The sequence below is a fragment of the Molothrus aeneus genome, chromosome 5 (assembly GCF_037042795.1).
Source record: "Molothrus aeneus isolate 106 chromosome 5, BPBGC_Maene_1.0, whole genome shotgun sequence".
Lineage (NCBI taxonomy): Eukaryota > Metazoa > Chordata > Aves > Passeriformes > Icteridae > Molothrus > Molothrus aeneus.
Window position 1 is genome coordinate 24542366 of NC_089650.1, and position 18755 is coordinate 24561120.

The window sequence follows — 18755 nt, forward strand, 5'->3', positions numbered from 1 at the left end:
CTGAAAAATGATAAAAAATGAAGTTTAGAGGTATTTATATAAACATATTTTACACCAACACCAACAGCAGACAGATGAAATGGACTGTTTACCTTGAAAAGAATAGTCTTTTCTCCACCAGATAATCATTCAAGGCCTTCCTGAATGTCATCCAAAAGCGATTCTGCCTCCTTCAACTTATCCAGCATCTGGGGCTGTGAGATAACCCTTGTGGCATTGGTCTCCTCCACTGACTCCCTCGTTATTAGCCTCCTGGTGGGTGAGATAGAATACAGTGAATGTAATAACCATACTTCACACAACAGGCTCTCTCTCTCTTTTAAATTGAAAATCCCCTTATTACAAAACAAGGGGTGTTCTTTTTCTTCTACCTTTAAGTAGGACTGCCACATTCATTGCTTTTTACAAAAATCCAGCTGCTTTTTAAGCTACAGATAAATAGAATCTGCTAGGCAGTAATTCTGCTCAGTCTGAATGTATTATTTTCTAAGTCACTTTGGTGAGGCACTTTTTATTATGAACTGGAATGAACAGGGAAAGTCCTTTTCTCGACTAATTATGACTATGCTTTGTTCTATACTATTAACTTACAATGCCAGATTGGTCAGCTTTTTTTTTTTTCCTTCTTTCAACAACTTCAACAAATTACCATGCTTTTTCTGGGAAATTAGAGAGTTAATTAATAAGACTTTATGTACTAATGATGAAAATATAAATAGCACTGAACAACAGTGTATCGGTAACATTCACACAATCCCTTTGATATGCACAAGGCAAACTCCTATCTTAACACCACTGATGTGTGGACAGGGGTTACTTTAACACAATCTACAGTATTTTCTTCTCAAAAAGATTTGTTAAACTAGGTACTTTCTAACTGAGGAAAAAGGAAAGCTGAAACACCATTTTTCATATACCTATCCCTAGTATACTATTATTGTACTCCCTATTTATGAAAATCAGGAAAGACAGAATCGAAAGAAAAGCTATAAAGACATTAAACCAGGAAAGCATCAGGACATCTGTTGTTTCCCACTACAAGACATAATGTTGTATGTTTGATTTGAAAGACAGTTGTGGTTTGTTTGTTTTTAATTAACTACTTTAGGGAATGGATTAGTTTGCAAAGAAGATTTCAATATTCCCCAGTAACAATAAAAGCTAGAATATCATTCTGAGGTGTTGAGGCCTTCAGCAATCCATAATGCCTGGCTTTAACCAGGTAAGTAAAACATAAAGTAAAACATAGCTACATACCAAGTGGAAAATAATATTTTTAGCTTCATGGTTGTCCATACAGACATTCCAAGAAATGCAATGTAAGCATTTGGATACCAGAACACAGATCCTTTTATGTACTATATAGTGTGCTGAATGGAATTCAAATAAATAAATAAGAAAAATATTTTCTCCTTAAAGTTTTTTTCCAATACTTTTGAGCTGAAAACCATCAGTAGAAAAACCTGTCAGCAGAACTGCTGCTACCCTGTATTCAGATTTGCAAATTAGAAAGAATTCTGGAAATAAGAACTTGTTCATTGAAAGAAAATTCACATCTCCACCACCATAATATCCCACTTGCATTCAAAATTATCCCATTTTTATCTATTTCTGCCTGAAATATTATGGGGGATATTTATTGTATGTTTTTCAAACACCTACCAAAAAAAAATATAGATATAGCACCAGTGACATTGCTTTGAGAAGCTAAAATTTGCTTCTTCCATGAGGTATTTCTCAGACCTCTGATAATTGGTAAACTGTGGACCCTTTTGGGTTGCTTGTCTCCATATCTAGAGACCAACCTGAATGCTGGAGTATTAGAAGCCTAATTCATGTAGACTGAAATACAGTTGATGGTACTAAAAAATAACTCTGTATCAGCAGAGCTTCCAGGATGTGAAAGCAAATGAACACATCCCCACAAACATTTATTTAACTTGATTTTAATACCAAGCTGAGTGTTCGTGTACATTCTAATATGTCCCTCCATATTATCTCTGAAACAAGGACACATTCTAGCATATTGCAAATTTAGGTATGTTATCTTCTGCACTAACCTAATAAAAGAATTCTGAAATGCTTATTCCTGCTTGATTAAAAATATAACTGGATCTGTCAATTTAGCAACATTTCTTTTCAGGAAGTGACAGTAAGGACACTAAAAAAATACCTGTGAATGTGAGAAACCTTACCAATGTGGGGTACTGTTTTTCCTAAAATAATTTCAGAATTAAAGATATCCTCAGTAATTTTGTTGAGAATGCCATTCTTTCAGGCATGAAAGGCCTTCAGATTACTGATTATCCCACTTTCAACATGGCTAGTATCAATGGAGCACAATATAGTTTGATTAAAACTGAACCTATTTCATTTTAGTTGAATCAATTAAACACAGTGAAATAGTGGGATTCTACCCTGTGCTCATCCTCTGCTGAGCACTCCCCGAGAGCTTTTCACAATAGCCAGGTTATGGTACAAAGTGATTGAATGACTTGACAAACATTACAGCCCTAGTAAGGGCCCATTTACGTACAGGGGAAAGATTTAGAAACTCCCAGTTTTGTACTTTGTCCACCTGACCATGTTTCCCTTCACTTCAGAAGAGAGAATCAAAATGAAGAATAATTCAGGGAAAAAAAAAATCAAACCTCCTATCTTTACCAAACCATTTTGTAGCTACTCCTTTTCCTTGCAACTCTATTAAGATAGCTAACATGGGAGACATATGTCTTCCAATGTATTACTTGCATGATTAAAAGGAAGTGTTTTACAGGTGCTTTTAGATATGCATGCATTTTGAATATTCTGCAGATCATTCATTAGCAGATCACATATATATCTAAACACTGACTCAATATTTCAGGGAAAAGAAAGCAGTGAAGCCCAGTTTTTTATAAATTAAAAAATAATTAAAGATATATTTTGCTAAAAACATTCTTGACCTGTTTCTAGTGGAGTACTTCACGGAGTACAATGAGAAACAAGACATGAGGAAATGGTTGCTTGTCTTTGTCACTTGAATCCTAACTTACTGAGAGGCTGTGTCTATTGTTTCTGAGCTCACATCATAAAAACTAATTAGAAATCAATTTAAGACAATGAACTTTAAACTTTACTTTTCCCTCATTATTCTAAAGTGGCACAGCTAAGTTGGAAAAGTTTTAAATAATGGAAGTCAGTGAAGCCTAAATCACACACAATGGTGAAAGCTGAGATGCGAGATGGAGATGAAATCTAAAAGCTAATTAAATTCAACAAGAGCCTCTCAAAGGCAACATACCAGCTTAGCCTCCCATGCTAACATTTCATTTTGAAGGGTGCACTAAATGGAGGGCCTTTCATGGCTGCAGTTTTCACAATATGATCCACCAGCTAAACCTGAGAGGGGAGAGAAAAAAAAGATTAGATGCATGGATTACTGTACTGAATAGATGCCAAGGCCAAGATAAAAAGAATAGATAAGTTAGGGCTTCTGAGGAGCTAAATTTGAAGCCGACCGGCAAAACGGATTGAACTTTATTACCTCTAGTCACTGAGAAATTCCCTAGACAGTTGGATGTAATTTGAAAAGGTCAGAAAAAAAATTTCCTTCACAGTATTATTGCTTCATGCTTTAAGGGTGTACGATTGTGAGGTGCCAGCTCTAATCATTTTTATTGACTTGCTCCAGAGAGACAGACAGATGCACTGGGAGTCACGACAGACAGATAAGACATATCCTACCTTTGTTTCCAGTTTTAAAACGTATCACACAGTATTAGGTATGTTTTAATGTTACTCATTTCATTTTATCCTTTGCCATATCTGAGAAGAATTTCCTTGTTTCTCTAAGCACAGGAAGGGGGAGGGAGGGAAACCCTGTGCATAACATTGGAAACTTGCTACAAATATTCATATTTGATTTGAGCACTCATTGAATTCTATGTGAATCTGAAATACATAACTGGAATTCAGTAAGTGTAATAGGATTTTCTAGGCATTTTTAGGTATGCTCAGTTGATTTTTTTTTCACCTAAAGGGGAGCAGATCTTCCTGAATAGATTATAGCAATGACCTTCAGCATACTGACAGTACAAGCTTTATTACCAGTGTGGGATGTCTTGGGGAAAAAAATCCCCAATATACAAAAAACCTCATGAAGAAACAGAAAACAAACCCACCCCAATTAAAGTAATTCAATTCTTTGACTTAGCATTCACAGATGCTTGTAATCAAATATAAACATTTGCTAACATTACACTTACAGTCAATTTTTTGTCATGCAATTAAAATCAAAAGAGACTTAAGAACACAAAAGAAGAATTATCCAACCCAACCCCTGGAAAATTTTAATTAACATTAGATTTTCTTTTGCTCAGAAGATATTTTTTCCTTCCATTCGTAACACAAGCATATGTATTCCATGTATCCTGACCCTGAATGCACAGCTGAGGCAATTAATGGCCATTAAAATACAGCTCTGTGAGTTTCTCTACTGTATTGTTTAAGAAATATTTTGAGGGGTTTATGACCCCTCCTGCAAGCTGACTAAACTGTTTCCACTTGGATAAGAAAGCCATTTCCATATGGTCATGTTCCCTCCCTTCAAGCCCTGTACTTCAGAGGGTAACATGAAATTGCAGCAGAAGAGTTGCATATATATATTCACTCCTCCAGCACTTTATGCCTCTGAAAGGAAGTAAGAAACAAATTATTTTTCCCAACAGAAGGAGTGACAGAGAAATTAACTTCTGTTGTAAGTTCTGACATAAGCTCAAAGTTGAACTCATGTACCCTATCAATCTTTTTGCCAAAAGACCCCTTATTCATCATGAAAAAATATTTGATCAAGACACAAACATTTAATGTCCAAACTCAATTTTCCAAAAATATTCCCCCATCAACATATTTTGATGCCATTTGCAACAATTTAGCATGATGTCATTCCCTGTTTACAAGACATTCACTACCTTTTTTGCTATTCCTTTTTTCCCGTCTCCTCAAGGGCAGCACACATAACAGGAGATTCATTGTACCACATATAGAAGGGGTAGATCTTTAAATGTTCCATATGACATCCCTCTCACTCTAAGACAAAAAACATGTGAGAAGCTGATCCTATTATCCCTTACACATAGGTGACAGCACCCTCCACCTTTTTATAATAATTTCTATGCTACTGTTTGCCTCCCATATGACTATTAGCCATGCTGATGGCAAAATTGCACAAAATCCAAAATACTGCTAAATTGCACTGTAACAATAGGTTTAATTAACCACCAAAACAGTTTGCTCAGAAAGGTGAGAAATGTTCACTTACTTCTAATCAGGATTTCATTTTAAACAATATTCTCACAGTTTTACAACAAATTATTTGGTTAGGTGTAGGAATCACACTTCTTTCCTTTAGAGCCTTTAAGACTAAAGTGTTGTGATCCAAGTGGAACACCAGTTGGTGTAACAGGATCCCACCAGTAGGATGTCTTACTTTCTGTTTTTCTCTGTGTGACCAGGAGACTGTGGCGTTTATATACATTCAATTTGAAAATGAAGACCTTGCAATTCTGTGTTCTAACAATGCAAGAGCTGTAGGTGCCTTTGTCTTGTGAAAACTAGATTACTGAAACACATCCAGCATGTGATATTAGCCAATTGAAAAAACATGAATCCACACAATATTTTTTTTCTGTTGGCATGAGGGCTACAAGACAGGTATTCCCTGTAAGGTCTTCCACTTGAATGAATCCTGCCCTTCATTTCTGATACAAAGCTCCTCCTCCCCAGACAGCTGATAGCAAAGGAAAATGCCATTTGTCTGTCCTGACCAACAACCAGAGTCCTCACAGGACTTGAGGGAGGGCTGCATTCCCATGTTTGTTTTACCAAAATTAGATATCACCCATGTATTCTTCAGTTTTGTTCTGACCAGCTGACATGCCTAAACTGTATCTCTTTTCTTAAGAGGAAAAAGTCCAATCAAACAAAAAACCCAGAAAAACTAGAACAATGAAAAGCGGGCTTCAGAACATGCCCCAGACACAATCCTAGTTTCAGATGAGCTCCAGCATCACTTCAGCCTGCAGCAGGCCATGTTGCTCACATACATAGCTCATGCAAAAGATTAGGTAACTATTTCACAGATGAAGAAGAAATGCTTGAGAGATGGATATGAATATAATTACTAAGATTTACTCCAGAAAGCAGAGTTAGGTGCTGGCTACCGGTTTTACTACTTCCAAATTCTCCAACAGGTCTTCTTTCTGAATGGACTAGCTACTGGAAAAGGCTGGTGAGCTGGTTTGTTTGTTTGTGGGCTTTTGGTTTTGCTTTTTTTGTTATGCTCAATATAAAAAGCTTCTCAATGAAGACATAGGAAACATTTCAGCATCTAACATCATACTGGGCCAGTTAAACCTGTTTTGTATCCTTCAGAATAGGTCACAAAGATTCATAGTCTTAAAGGTCTTTTCCAACTTAATGACTCTATGATTCTTTGTCAGTTAATCACAGCAAATATTTGCTTTCTCTTAAAAGCCACTCTGTGATGTGTGTAATTTGAACCTGTAGTTTTTTGCTATACAGAAGAAATAAAGCATTCTGAAAAAAGGCTGCAATACACTTACTAGACACAACATTTATGTCTTGAATGGCAACTCATTCTTAAAATAAATCAGACCTTCTTCAAGACATAGGAAAAAAACCCCACTTTTGGATTTACTATGCATAATAGTATATTTTGGCAAATTCTCTCATGTGAGCACTGATTCAGCTCCCAGCTCTAATATAATTAGACTTAACATGCAAAAAATTAGGTTTGAGAACAATGAAATGCAATTAAAATACCATATGTACTGCAGCAGAGATAACATTTTATGTAGGTTTAGTGGGAAGAAAGAGAAAATCCTTTCTTGTTATTAAAGTTATAATGAAGGGACCTCAAAAAATATACATAGGTAAAGGAGGAATTTATAACTGATTTTTCCTCTCAGCATTTCAGCTAGCAATTCACTGTTGGTTGATCATATTAATGAAAATCTAAACATTTGATAAACAACAGTTGCTATAATTTGAATTCTCCTGTGTTTCTAAGAAGAAAGGTGATTATACATTTCCAATCAGCAGTTGTTTAAAAGGATTCTCTGATAAGTTCTTCATGATTTGGGCATTGCACATTGAACTTTAGGCCCTTCACCATTTTTTCTGGAGAAAACTTAAATCAACTGTCAGAACACATCGTTATTCAGGATATTGTTGAATCCTCTCCAAGTTGTACTCACTATAAATAAATATTTAATAAAAATGAATGTCAGCTTTTGTACATTTTTTCCTTGATATTAGAACTGGTTTTGGAACCCAGAAGGTATAGGTGAGTAAAGTGTTTGGCAGTCCTACAAAAGTATAATGGAGATGCAGCCAAGGTTCTTCTCATGCTGTTTTTCATATAATCAAGAAAACTAGAATTTATATAAAGCAATACAGGCACCATAGGTTTCTTTTTCAAATTCTGTGTTCATAATAGATGAATGTCTTTTTTTTTCAGGCCTCAGATTTCACTCTGAGTGAAGGTGACTCTCTGTGCTTTCTACTCCAAAAATTGAACTCTGAAATCATTTAAACCTAGTAGCTGTGGTAAGAAAAGTTCTTTTTAAGGGCAGACTTTCTTTAACATCTACCATTTACCACTGAATTTAGGTATTCAATCATTTCTTTTAAAGAGTTTTGGAGGACTCTTTTTGGCTTTCTGTCCTGACACAACACTGACCCATGTCCAGCCACACAAAAGGTAGAAGGAAGTTATATGCACTTACTTTTTGCTGAATTTCCTTGTTTGTCAAGTAAAATTAACCTTTCAGTTACATAATACATACATATAAATATGTATACATCTATAAATGCATAATATATTACAAATAAAGCCATTGGTGAATGGTCAGGACCATCAAGAAGTCATTTTACTTTGTACTATATAAGCAAGAATGGATGCATCTGTTGCCCTGAAGAGTCTTCATTGAGTTAAGGAATACAGTGTTTTCATTATTTTGTAGCTGTCCACTGCAGCCTTGTAACATTTCAGTATTTGATCAGTTACAGCTCATTTGTCTTTGACAAACAAGACCAAGAGTTAAAATGGTACCATTCATATTTATGCCTTCCGTCTATGTCATGCTATTTATAAGAATGGGGCTTTTTTTCCTTTACTTGTATCAAATTAGTACCTGGAGTCCCCAGCTCCTTCCAGCACAGACCACAAACAAACAAAATCTCTACTTTTTTTCCTCAGAGGCCTTATAGCTGAAGTGGAAATGAAAGAAAAGCACAGTGACTTGCCTAAAATCTTTCTTTTATCTCTCCTTCCCACATGCATGGACTTACAGAGTCTAAAGAGAAGAAAGAGACCTTATAGAGAAATACATGAAACAAGTAAAGAATCAAAGTTCATACTATAATGAGGAAATAGGGAGAGAGTTAGTATTGTGCATAACATTTTAGAGCACACTACCATTGTTGAAGGCAGACTCAAACTGTATAGGTACAAAAGGAAAAGGAAAATCAAAGCAAAAAGATTTAAAAGTTACACAATCTAAGGAAAAAAAAAAAGCTGGGTAAAATATTACCAAGATTTGATTTTACACATCTGAGAGCTCATGTGCTTGGAAAGAAGTATTTTGTTGCACTGGGAATTTGTCTGAGTTTTCTTCCTTCTTTCCAAAAGTAAAATTTCCATTCTCATATCCAGAGAGAAAATTAACATAAAAATAGTCTCTGATTTAAATACAGTCTAATACTACTCTGGGGACTAATAAGCATACAGATAATTTTCATCCAAGGGGAAAAGCACTTTTTCGGCTGTTTGGAAAAAGACACTAGCAATTTCTGGAATATGCTCCAAATGCCCCCAAAATGGTCAACCAAAGTGGAATTGTCAGGAAAAAGAAGAGAGAGATGGTGAGAATTTTGAAACATTTTCTGTGTGATCTTCACAGCCGTTTTGATGAGCTATGCATTTGTACATGCATACACATGAGTATGCCAAATACAGACAGAAACACGTTTGTTATACTATGCCACCACAACTTTCAGACAGCCTTTTTCACTACTTTAAATGCCATTAGGCATATTTTTATCTGGTCTTGCAATTTTCCTTCTGAGAACCGATAGGCTTGGAAAAGCCATTATTCAAAAATCATGTCTCTTGCAGTAGGTACTCAACTTAAATGCTCTGTGTTTCTGGCAATATAAAAATGCCACACACAGACTGGTTCATAACTGCTGTGCAAGCATCAGTCAGTGCATACATACACATTCAGGAAAAATCAAACTAAATTCAAATACTCATAATGTTTGTTCTATTTCTCAGTTGGCGCAGCTGACAATTGAAACCTGAAATAGACACTTTAACATAAGAAAACTTACTAACTTATGTTGAGGCTTTACTCATTTCATGCCAGTTCTGTCTGAAACAGGAACAGGCCCAAAGTATGAACTTCATAAGTTCACACAAGTGCACACACACACAAACACATATACAATATTTGCCAGAAGAAAGGATTGCATCATTGTCATCGATTACGAGGAATGTAGATGGGGAAAACACAATAATAAATGAGGGACCGTTGAGGAGAGGTAGTGAGAACAAAGCTATGTGAGGTTGAAAAGAAGACATCTCTAATGCCATAGAGACAAAGGAGCTAATGCAGTTATCTATGAAAGGAATTTATTCACATGGCTTGAGTCTTCCTTTCTGAGGATACTTTTGCAGAGACATGCACAACACAAAAACAGACTATGTCTAATGTGGCAGAAAAGGTGGTACTGACCAGCTCTGCTTTTCCTTCTCTTACTATCTTGTGTAGTTTTAGATAGTTGAAAGTAATTTTAGATCAAAAGTAAATAGTTTCTAATTAGTGTAAAGAAATACAAGAGGAACAATTTAATCTGTGTTGAACAATAGAGAAAAATTTAGGAAATATAATTTTAAAGTAAAATTAACAAAGACCAGTGATGTGAAAAAGAAATTTTTAGTGTTCAGCCTTGATTTGATGGAAGCTTGCAGATATCATAGAGTTATTACACTTGCCCTTTTGACATACATATGGTGGCTTCAAATATAGACATGAAGTAAATTAATGAATGAATAAATGAAGGTTGAAGCTGAATCTGAGCAGAAGAGGCATAAGAACATCTAGCAGAGAAAAGCACATGAAAAAGTTCACATACAAAGTGAATGTGAATCTGGGATAACACAGAAATAGTTGATCAAATAGGAATTTGCAAGATGTTTTGAAATCCATGCTGACACAAGACACTTAGAAAAAAAATTCACTCTTAGTGATAGCACTCCCAGATGTCTAGAGTAGTCTAGTAGAATATTACACTTTGGTTTTGTCTTTCCAAGGTAAAAGAAATTTTTTTTTCAGGTGCATAGCATTACTCAGACACTATTAGAAAGACAGAGCAATTCAGTATAATGAAGACTAAACTAAAACTCATGGTCAGCCTTAAGAGCTTTAAGTAGAAGAAAAATATGATCAACTAGAAAAATCAAAATTACCCAAATTGCGTACCAAGCACAAAGAGAAAGGGACAGACATGAAAGAGGATCAGGGAAAAAGATGAGGTGAGATACAGTGATAGCGCAGAAACAGAGTGAACATAAAATAGCAACTGGACTATAAGAGAAAAGGAGTCTGGAGAAGGGGGGACAAAGAATCTGGAAGAGACTAGAGGACTTCACTTCTGGCAGGGTCTTGAAGGCATTTTTAAACAGGGACCCTTCATACCAATGGATACTTTGAGATGCAATGTGAAAGAGAAAGGATATGTAATATGTGCTTCCCTTTTTCAAGGGGAATGTTAATTGCTTAATGTTATACAATGAACTTGAAAAATAGCGAACATTTAACTGTGAAATAGATTTATACTAAAACAAACTTTAAAAAAGCTCAGGTGGGTAACTGAGGTGTAAGTTATTTTTTGTAAGTGCACTGTGAGGTGTTTTAGTAAACGTAGAACAAAACAACTACTTCAGAATGCATCAGATTTCAAAAATTCAATGCTGGAAATTAGAACAGATATGAAAAATGTCAAAAATTATCCATAAAAGCAGAAGATACCTTTTGACTTGGACTCTATAAAAGATTCCCCAAAGCAGCAAGAGTAGTCTCCTTGTTTTGAGAAATAACTTAAAAAGTCAAAGAGGTAGCCCACAGAGCCAAAACGGACATATTAATTGCTTGGAAGACCAGAAACATTGCCTTGATTTTGTAACAAAAAAATCCCTGGAATCCACTGGAAATACGCAAACAGAGGGAATGGATAGTCACTCAACTCATCCACAGAGGAGAGACCAATACAGCACAGTGTCTCATCTTTCCTTCCAAGTCAACCCTGTGTGACAAGAATTCCAATAATGTGGACTGACAATAAAAACCCAAAGGCATTTAAGGTGGAGATGAAGAGAGAATTTCTGCATTAGCAGCAGGTTGGTCTTTCTGTTGTAGGAAAAAAAAAGGCAAAATTCAACATGAATGGTTAAGTAAGTAGCAAGACAGATGATTTCAAATCAAATATATAAATAAATTGTGCTAGAAACCATTTCCATTTTTAGATGGGCTTGTTCCCGACCAGAGATGCAATGTCATTACACAAGGTGGGAATGTAAAACTGGTAAAGGTGATGTTGAGTGAGAAGGAATCTCCTTTTCTATTATTCCTCCTTGGTTCATGTCTGCTGTTCAGGTTAAGTACATTTCATAAGAACAAAGTCTCCTGGATACTTCAGATCTTTTTATGAGGGTGCTTATATCCATGGCTTTCACATGGGCTGTGCAAAAGTTTCACATTTCAGTTCCAGTTGACCAAAAGTGATCTATTTTCCATAGGAATTTGATGACCACTCACTTTTATTGATGCAGATTTTTTTTAAGAAATAAAAGCAAAAAAGGCAATTTGTCATGACACTATATTTTTTTCCTGCATGATTTTTGTGTCCTTATTTAAGGGTTGACTGCAGAGCTCATGAGTATTTATTTATTGTTATTTGGTTAGTCTATGCTTAAACTAGCTAATTTAGGGACTAAAGAAAGATATAATCTTAAAAAATGTTATTGTATCTCTTCAGTACATGATTTTATACAAATTCTGTAGAATGCATAGCAGGTGTCAGGAGATATCACACACACCTTTACACTGTTGACTGGAAACAAGAACCTGTTGCAAGGCTAAATCAGCTTTTGCAGCTGTATCATATAGATGCCCTGAGTAACAGCTGACTGCTGCCCCCAAGATTCTGGCTTGAACTTGTATTTTAAAGGCCAAAAGCAAATACTGTGGACTTCTTTCCTACTGATTTTGCTCTCAAACAATGGTAGAGTAAAGGTCAAAGTTTGGAGAGATTTTCTATATCAAGTGTTGTCTTTCTTTAAACATTTATGTGGAAGTTGCAGCTTTATTTTCTATGGAAAAAAGGCCTTGGTAGATTCTTCTAAGCTATGGGTTAATTGATTCTTTCTTTCATCTACCAGTTTATTTGAAGATCATCAACTGCCCAAAAGATCTTGTCTATGAATCATTTATTCCAGAAATTTCCAAGTGAGAGCAATGTCCGGACGCAAATTTTCATGACTTTTTCAAACTCCATCTTAAAACTAAATTTTAAACTTTGGATTTGTGTGTCTCCCTCTTTCTGTGTTCCATAAGCTGATGCTTCTCTCTTTTTCAACTACTCCTTGCATAAAGAAGTCAAGCTCTATTGAGGGTGGTGAAGTACTTGACATTAAATGGTCTAGTATAACATTTTATGACTCAGAGCTCCTGATAAATGTGATTTATTAGGGATAAAAGCTTTTTCCTAGGTCAGATGTCTGCACTGAAGAGACAGTTCATTATAGAGGATCACTCATATTTAGCGATGTAATAGGAATGAAGCAATTTTTTTATCATAGTGGTCCAAATCTGACTTGTACCACTACTGTTCTCTTCAGCCAGAGTTAATTGTCTGCTGAACAATGAAGGTACCTGGAACTAATTTATTTAGGAATATGTTCTATCTGTAAAGCCTCTGCTAATGGAGTACAAGAGGCCATGACTAAAGGATTCAGGTATAAAGTTTAAGACCTTAGATAATTACTTGCAGAAAGTATCATCAGCTCTACGTGTCAACTTACACAAAAACAGAACTATTGAACCTTTTAAAAAGGAGTATTGTGTCCACAGGACAATTTCTATTCACCATAATGGTGGAATAACAGAGTCAAAAGAGTTCTCTCTCTCTCATTGCAACGCACAGAAGAAAGTAGATTCCAACCAGCTGAGATCAAAAGATCTGACACTCTTTATAACTATAACTGTAGCTACCTACATTGAGCCAGGACCACTACAAATATCTTGAGAACATTTGTGAAAGAACTGTCCAAAAAGGAAAATTAGAACATTACCAGTCCAATTATTATTTTGGTACAAATAGGTGCAGTGCTTACAACCCCTGCTTTTCACTGTCAAGACATTGTGCGTAAAGCTTCTGATGGAATTACTGAATTTCACATGGGAGCTGACCCCTGAATATTTAAGCTCTGAAGCAAACGAATAAATGGATTGAAAACTGGACATATGCTGTGTGGCAGTTGATCTATATTAAGAGCACTTATGCTCTAGATATTTTTTTGTACCACTTTAAGACTTATTTACAGGTTTGCATCCAACTGAACCACTAAGAGGGATTAAGTGCAACAATGGAATACCTTAATCTGTGTGCTGCTCTAAATAAAATTAGGAAAATAGATTGCATTTGTCAGATTAGTGCAGTTAAAAGCCTTTCCACAACAATCTGAAACATGTAGCCCAATTGTCCTATTATATAAAAAACTGGGTATTTTTTAATTCTTGCAAAAGGAGAAATCTCTGCTGTTGCAGAAGTTCTTTTAATGAGATCTGTTTAATCTTTCTGTTATTTGGTTTTATTCCATTTACTATCTAGCCTTATTACATTTGCAAAATAGCTTGTTTATCTTCATTCTGGGAAAGTAGGTGCCTATAATTTGTAAATATGTCAGTCAAAAATAGACCAGTTAGATGTTCCTGGTTGGCACATTGTCAAGGCACACAATGAGGGAGGCTCCCTCCTCTCTCTCACACACACTCCTTTCTCTCTCACATACACACACTCAAAAATGTATCCAGTAGAGTAAAATATTCACATTAATACTGGAAGCAATGGAGAAGAACCCTGGTCGACATCCCATCTGTTCCCTTGAATTAAATTTAGAATTCATATGTAATATAGACATTTCTGTCTGAATATCATAAAGCCCTGACACATTCAGGGTTTCATTAAAAAGCTCTGAGATGTGACTTGAATAACAATCTGTCTTAGCTAATTAGTATTTTCAGTTTAGCATATTCACTTTCAAACGTATTGCTGTTTGCACATGGTAATTTAGGTAAACAGAGCCCATCCACAGCTGCATCAATTAACACTGCTAATCAAAACTGAATTCAGGTAATTAGGCACATTTATGCAAAAAATGTGTAATTTGTGGGGAAAGCTAGATTCTTCAGTAATATTTCAATAAGTAGGAGTCTCTTTTTGCAAATAAGGGAAGAATATAGTGATAAATCAGCTTTAACATATACATGATACATAGTCAGTCACAAATATCTAAATTAATTCTCACTAATTGGTCTGTATTTTCAGAAATTTGACAATATTTTTTTCACATAAATGCTTTCCTCAGTGTTTCTACACAAAAGAGTGGATTGGTTTCTGATGGAAGTTTTCGTGCCTTTAAAAGTTAATGTTTGCTCAAGCCGTTTTTGAACTGTTGAACATGATGGTCTGAGCTGTTCTCATTTTCAGACAGGAAAATTTTAATGAGAAAGCCCTCAACTCAATTAAAATTTTAATTTCTTCAAAGAAGGCGCATTTTGGTTTACTTGAAAGAAAAGCTAGTAATTTCTACCACCATCCATTTCAAGAATGTAAAGTGGTACGTACCTCAAAAATATCCTGCCTTGACCTACAAAGTTTCACATCCTTTCCTTCCCTTTCTCTCACTTAATCCAAAATTTGAAACCCTCCAAAAACCACAAAAATCCCCAAACCCAAGCAGTGTAAGAAACTGCATATTCATAAGAGAATTTTAATTTCTATTGAAATGGAATGAAGAAATGTTCAGTGAAACATTATACTCCAAGAGTTTTCATATGCAGCTATTCAAGTTATTCAAATTCAATTCTCTGTTATGCACACTTTCAGAAAACTACACAGGTCTGATGAACAAGGAATGCAATTATCAACTTGCAGCTAATTTTCCATGATGAAAAGAAATACTAGGCAATTGCTGATTTTTAACAGAAGCCTAAAATGAATCTGCAGGTTTTGTATCTTCTCTCCGATTTGAAGCTAACTCTGGGGGGAAATATGCAATACATTTTGTGCAGATTTGCAACATGGAATGTATAGCTTCTGCTAAATACATCATTGAGAAGAAAAAGAATTCTTTACAACTTTAAGGTCTAAGCCTAAGTAGCTACTGAAACTGCAGTGTGTTTTCCAATTATATGTAATGCAGTGGATATCTCACTATTCAGAAACTTTCCTCTATATAGAAAATTGCAGTTTGTTCCATTATAAAAATTTTTTTAATGCTTCAGTTAAAATGGCTTTAAACCTGCAATTTTCATTTAGCTATTGGCTGAGTAACATATTGAAAGAACATTGAAATGAGATGGAAGAGGAAAAATGAAGACTGTGGCAGGAGTAAAATTTTGAGGTGTTTTCTTTTCAAGTTATTGTAATGACTACTGATAATGTTAGAAATGCTGAACAAGACAATTTCTAAGCAATCATCCTACCAACATAAAAATATATGAAGTTCCCTATGCCATTTGCACTGGGAGCAATAGTGGGGGCAAACAAGATTTTAACTGCACCTTTTTTGGGGTTTTTTTTCAAGAGAGAAACATCACCTATATGACATCACATGCTAAGCACCACACTGATCTCTCACGTGACTTGATAACATTGACACACAGTGAAGATCATCAAAACGATCTTATGTGACCTTTGCCAATCTTATGTCTTTGAAAGAACCCGCTTGATAAATGCTTTTTCAAAAGAGCAAAGCAAAAGGCACAATGACTAACGGTGTTTATTTTAGGTGTTATGGTCTGTAGGAAGTGAGGACAGTGACAACATCCTTGTTGAGGGAGGAGGTCCCTCCTCCACCCGCCACATTGCTAGCCCTTTTTTTTGCATAAAGTAATCAGGTATGGTATTACAGCAAACTTCCCAGAAATACTTTACTACACTGGCCTGCCTCTTCAGCCTGACTGCCTCAGAAAATATAAGTAGACACAGTTAGGACAATCTCTTCACTAAACACATATGTATTTAGCATACATTATTACCTCCTCATGAATTTCCCTGATGCACCTCCCATTTGAAAATTTAATATCATGCTAGAGCATCATTATTTCATGTGATTTGGAGGGGGTTTTCCCACAGAGGTTTAAGAAATTTATGGCAGTATTAGCTGATAACAGACAAGGAAATAATGCCTATCTCAAAAGAGAAAATGCTATATATGAAAGTTGGCTGGTAAATAGATGTTTCTGACAGATGTAGCTCCAATTTTTTTTCTGTCCTGCATTGCTCTACTGTAAAATATGGAAAATAATTGAGGCATCTTTCTACTAAAAAAAATTTAAAATAGGATTTTACATTCCAATTACCATTAATTAAAATATGACGGATATGTATGACTACAAAGGATCTATGAATACTGCTTCCCTCAATTTAAATAAAAGTTTCATCCTATTACAAGCACTCAAGAGCATTCCAGAATTATAAGCAAAACAATAAATATTTGAAGTTATTTATTTTTTTCACAGAGCATGCAACTCATTATTCATAACATAAAAACTGTTGCAATGCTTCACATTCCAGGTATTCATATGGTTAATTCAAGAAGATGCAAAAATTTTTAGTTTGAGAAAAGCAAAAGCAAGAGCCAAAAGCCAACAATTAGTACTCTACACTTTACATGAGGAAAAAAAGCTCAATAATTTGCAAACGTTGAAGGAAGTGCTAGTTCCATAATTAAAAATCAGCCAGAGATCCTTTTGGCAAATGGATCTCTTTGTTAAACATCCCACTAATCCAAGCCTGAAGGTATAATTCAGTACCCTGGAGGATCCCCTCTATACTTTTGCCAGCTGTTCCATTTAGGTCACTCCACCACAAGTTTAGCTTTTATCTATTCCTCACTTTCTTCGCTGGGTCCCAGAAGCAGCAACCCATCTCTCTGAAGGCTGTTTAAAGTGTAAATGAAAAGACGAGACAGAAGTGAGCTGCTACCTCAGGGTCCTTAATTTCTGAACTGCAATTCCTTGGACTTCCCTACCTTGACAGATGCAATATAAAATCTTCCTTGATAAAAAGTGAGGAGATAAACTGAATATGGAATGCAGATGGCACATTCATTATCATTTTAATGCTTTACAGCTGCATGAAAGAATAGGAAATTTTACTAGGCAGAAAGTCCACTCAAGACCAAACAGTTGTAGAAGCCCTTCTGCCCTTCAGCCCAATTCCCAGCACTACTGCTGTTGGCATGCAAGCAAAAGCCTTCAAAGATCCATTTTATCTCTTCTCCGGTGGTCAGGGAGAGGTGGATTCAAGCATAGGAAATAAAAAGAAAGAAAACAAAAGGGCAAAAAAATCCTGCATAGTCTGATCCAGTACAGTGTATACCAAAGACCATGAAGATTCCTGGGTGCAGACCTGACTCTCTTGCCTCCCTCTTCTGGACTGGCAGGTGAAGAAAGGAGACAGTAATCCTTGAAGGACTTGTTCATGCAAGTTAAAACAACCCCAAATAACAAAACTACTTCTAGTTTACCATTATTTTGGTGCTTTTAACAAAAATATAATTTCCTAACAAAGCAACAAAAATCTGTGAACTGGATCCATTTATAACGGCTGTAGTCAGTGTAAATTTAAGTCCTCAGAGATTCATTATAGTCCTCCAGAAGGACTTTTTGACAGTATGCTGCTTTATAACAACACCCTGGTCTCTTACCCTGCGGAAGTTAAGTGTAATTCATCATAAAACAAATCACTGCTCTGACATTAATTTTTTCTGCTAAATAAAAATAAAGAGTCAGGCCAATACTCTGGGAGGAATTCCTAAGTGTTTAACTTTTAATGAAAGATTTATAAAAAATTCAGCAAGCATATTACTGAGGTCTTTCCAATTCAATATTAAGTAATAAAGTTTGCACACCCAGATACAAACTGTAATGTGAAGCAGTATAAGATCTATTGGAAATTAACTTTCTAGATTTTTTAAAATTCTGTTCAGTAGCATAGCCACAGCAACTCCGACAACTATCTGCAAGACTTTACACATGTGGAGTAATCCCACATGTTTTAGACATCTACTAAGATCATGCCCTGATCCTACCCATCCAGCACGACGTACTGGCTACAGCCTAAGAAGCAGCTTGTTCACCCTTGCAGGAAGGATGGGAATCACATCCCTGAAGCAGCGCAGCAATTCACACACCTGCACTCAGCCCGTGCTGGAGGAAGCGCTCTGTCAGTCAAAAGTACAGTTCTGCAAGCTCGTACATCCGACGTTTAAGGATCGGGGAGAAGGAAAAAGCATCTCAAAGAACATAGATGCAACTCAATTTCTAATTCTGCCATGGCTCGCACAGGTGAGCAACCCATCTCCGACACGCTGTCCCGTGAGGCTGGGCAGGGACCCTCAC

The 18755-nt window shown here is 35.8% G+C and overlaps 1 long non-coding RNA gene across 1 annotated transcript in view; it reads right to left on the bottom strand.

Moving 5' to 3' along the window:
• LOC136557193 (uncharacterized) overlaps window positions 1-18755 on the bottom strand; it is an 83580-nt gene that overhangs the window by 3614 nt on the left and 61211 nt on the right. The window contains exons 7-8 of the long non-coding RNA XR_010783741.1: window positions 3284-3381; window positions 93-252 (exon numbers count right to left, since the gene is read on the bottom strand). This is a non-coding gene — a long non-coding RNA (uncharacterized lncRNA). The remainder of the gene's footprint in view (window positions 1-92; window positions 253-3283; window positions 3382-18755) is intronic.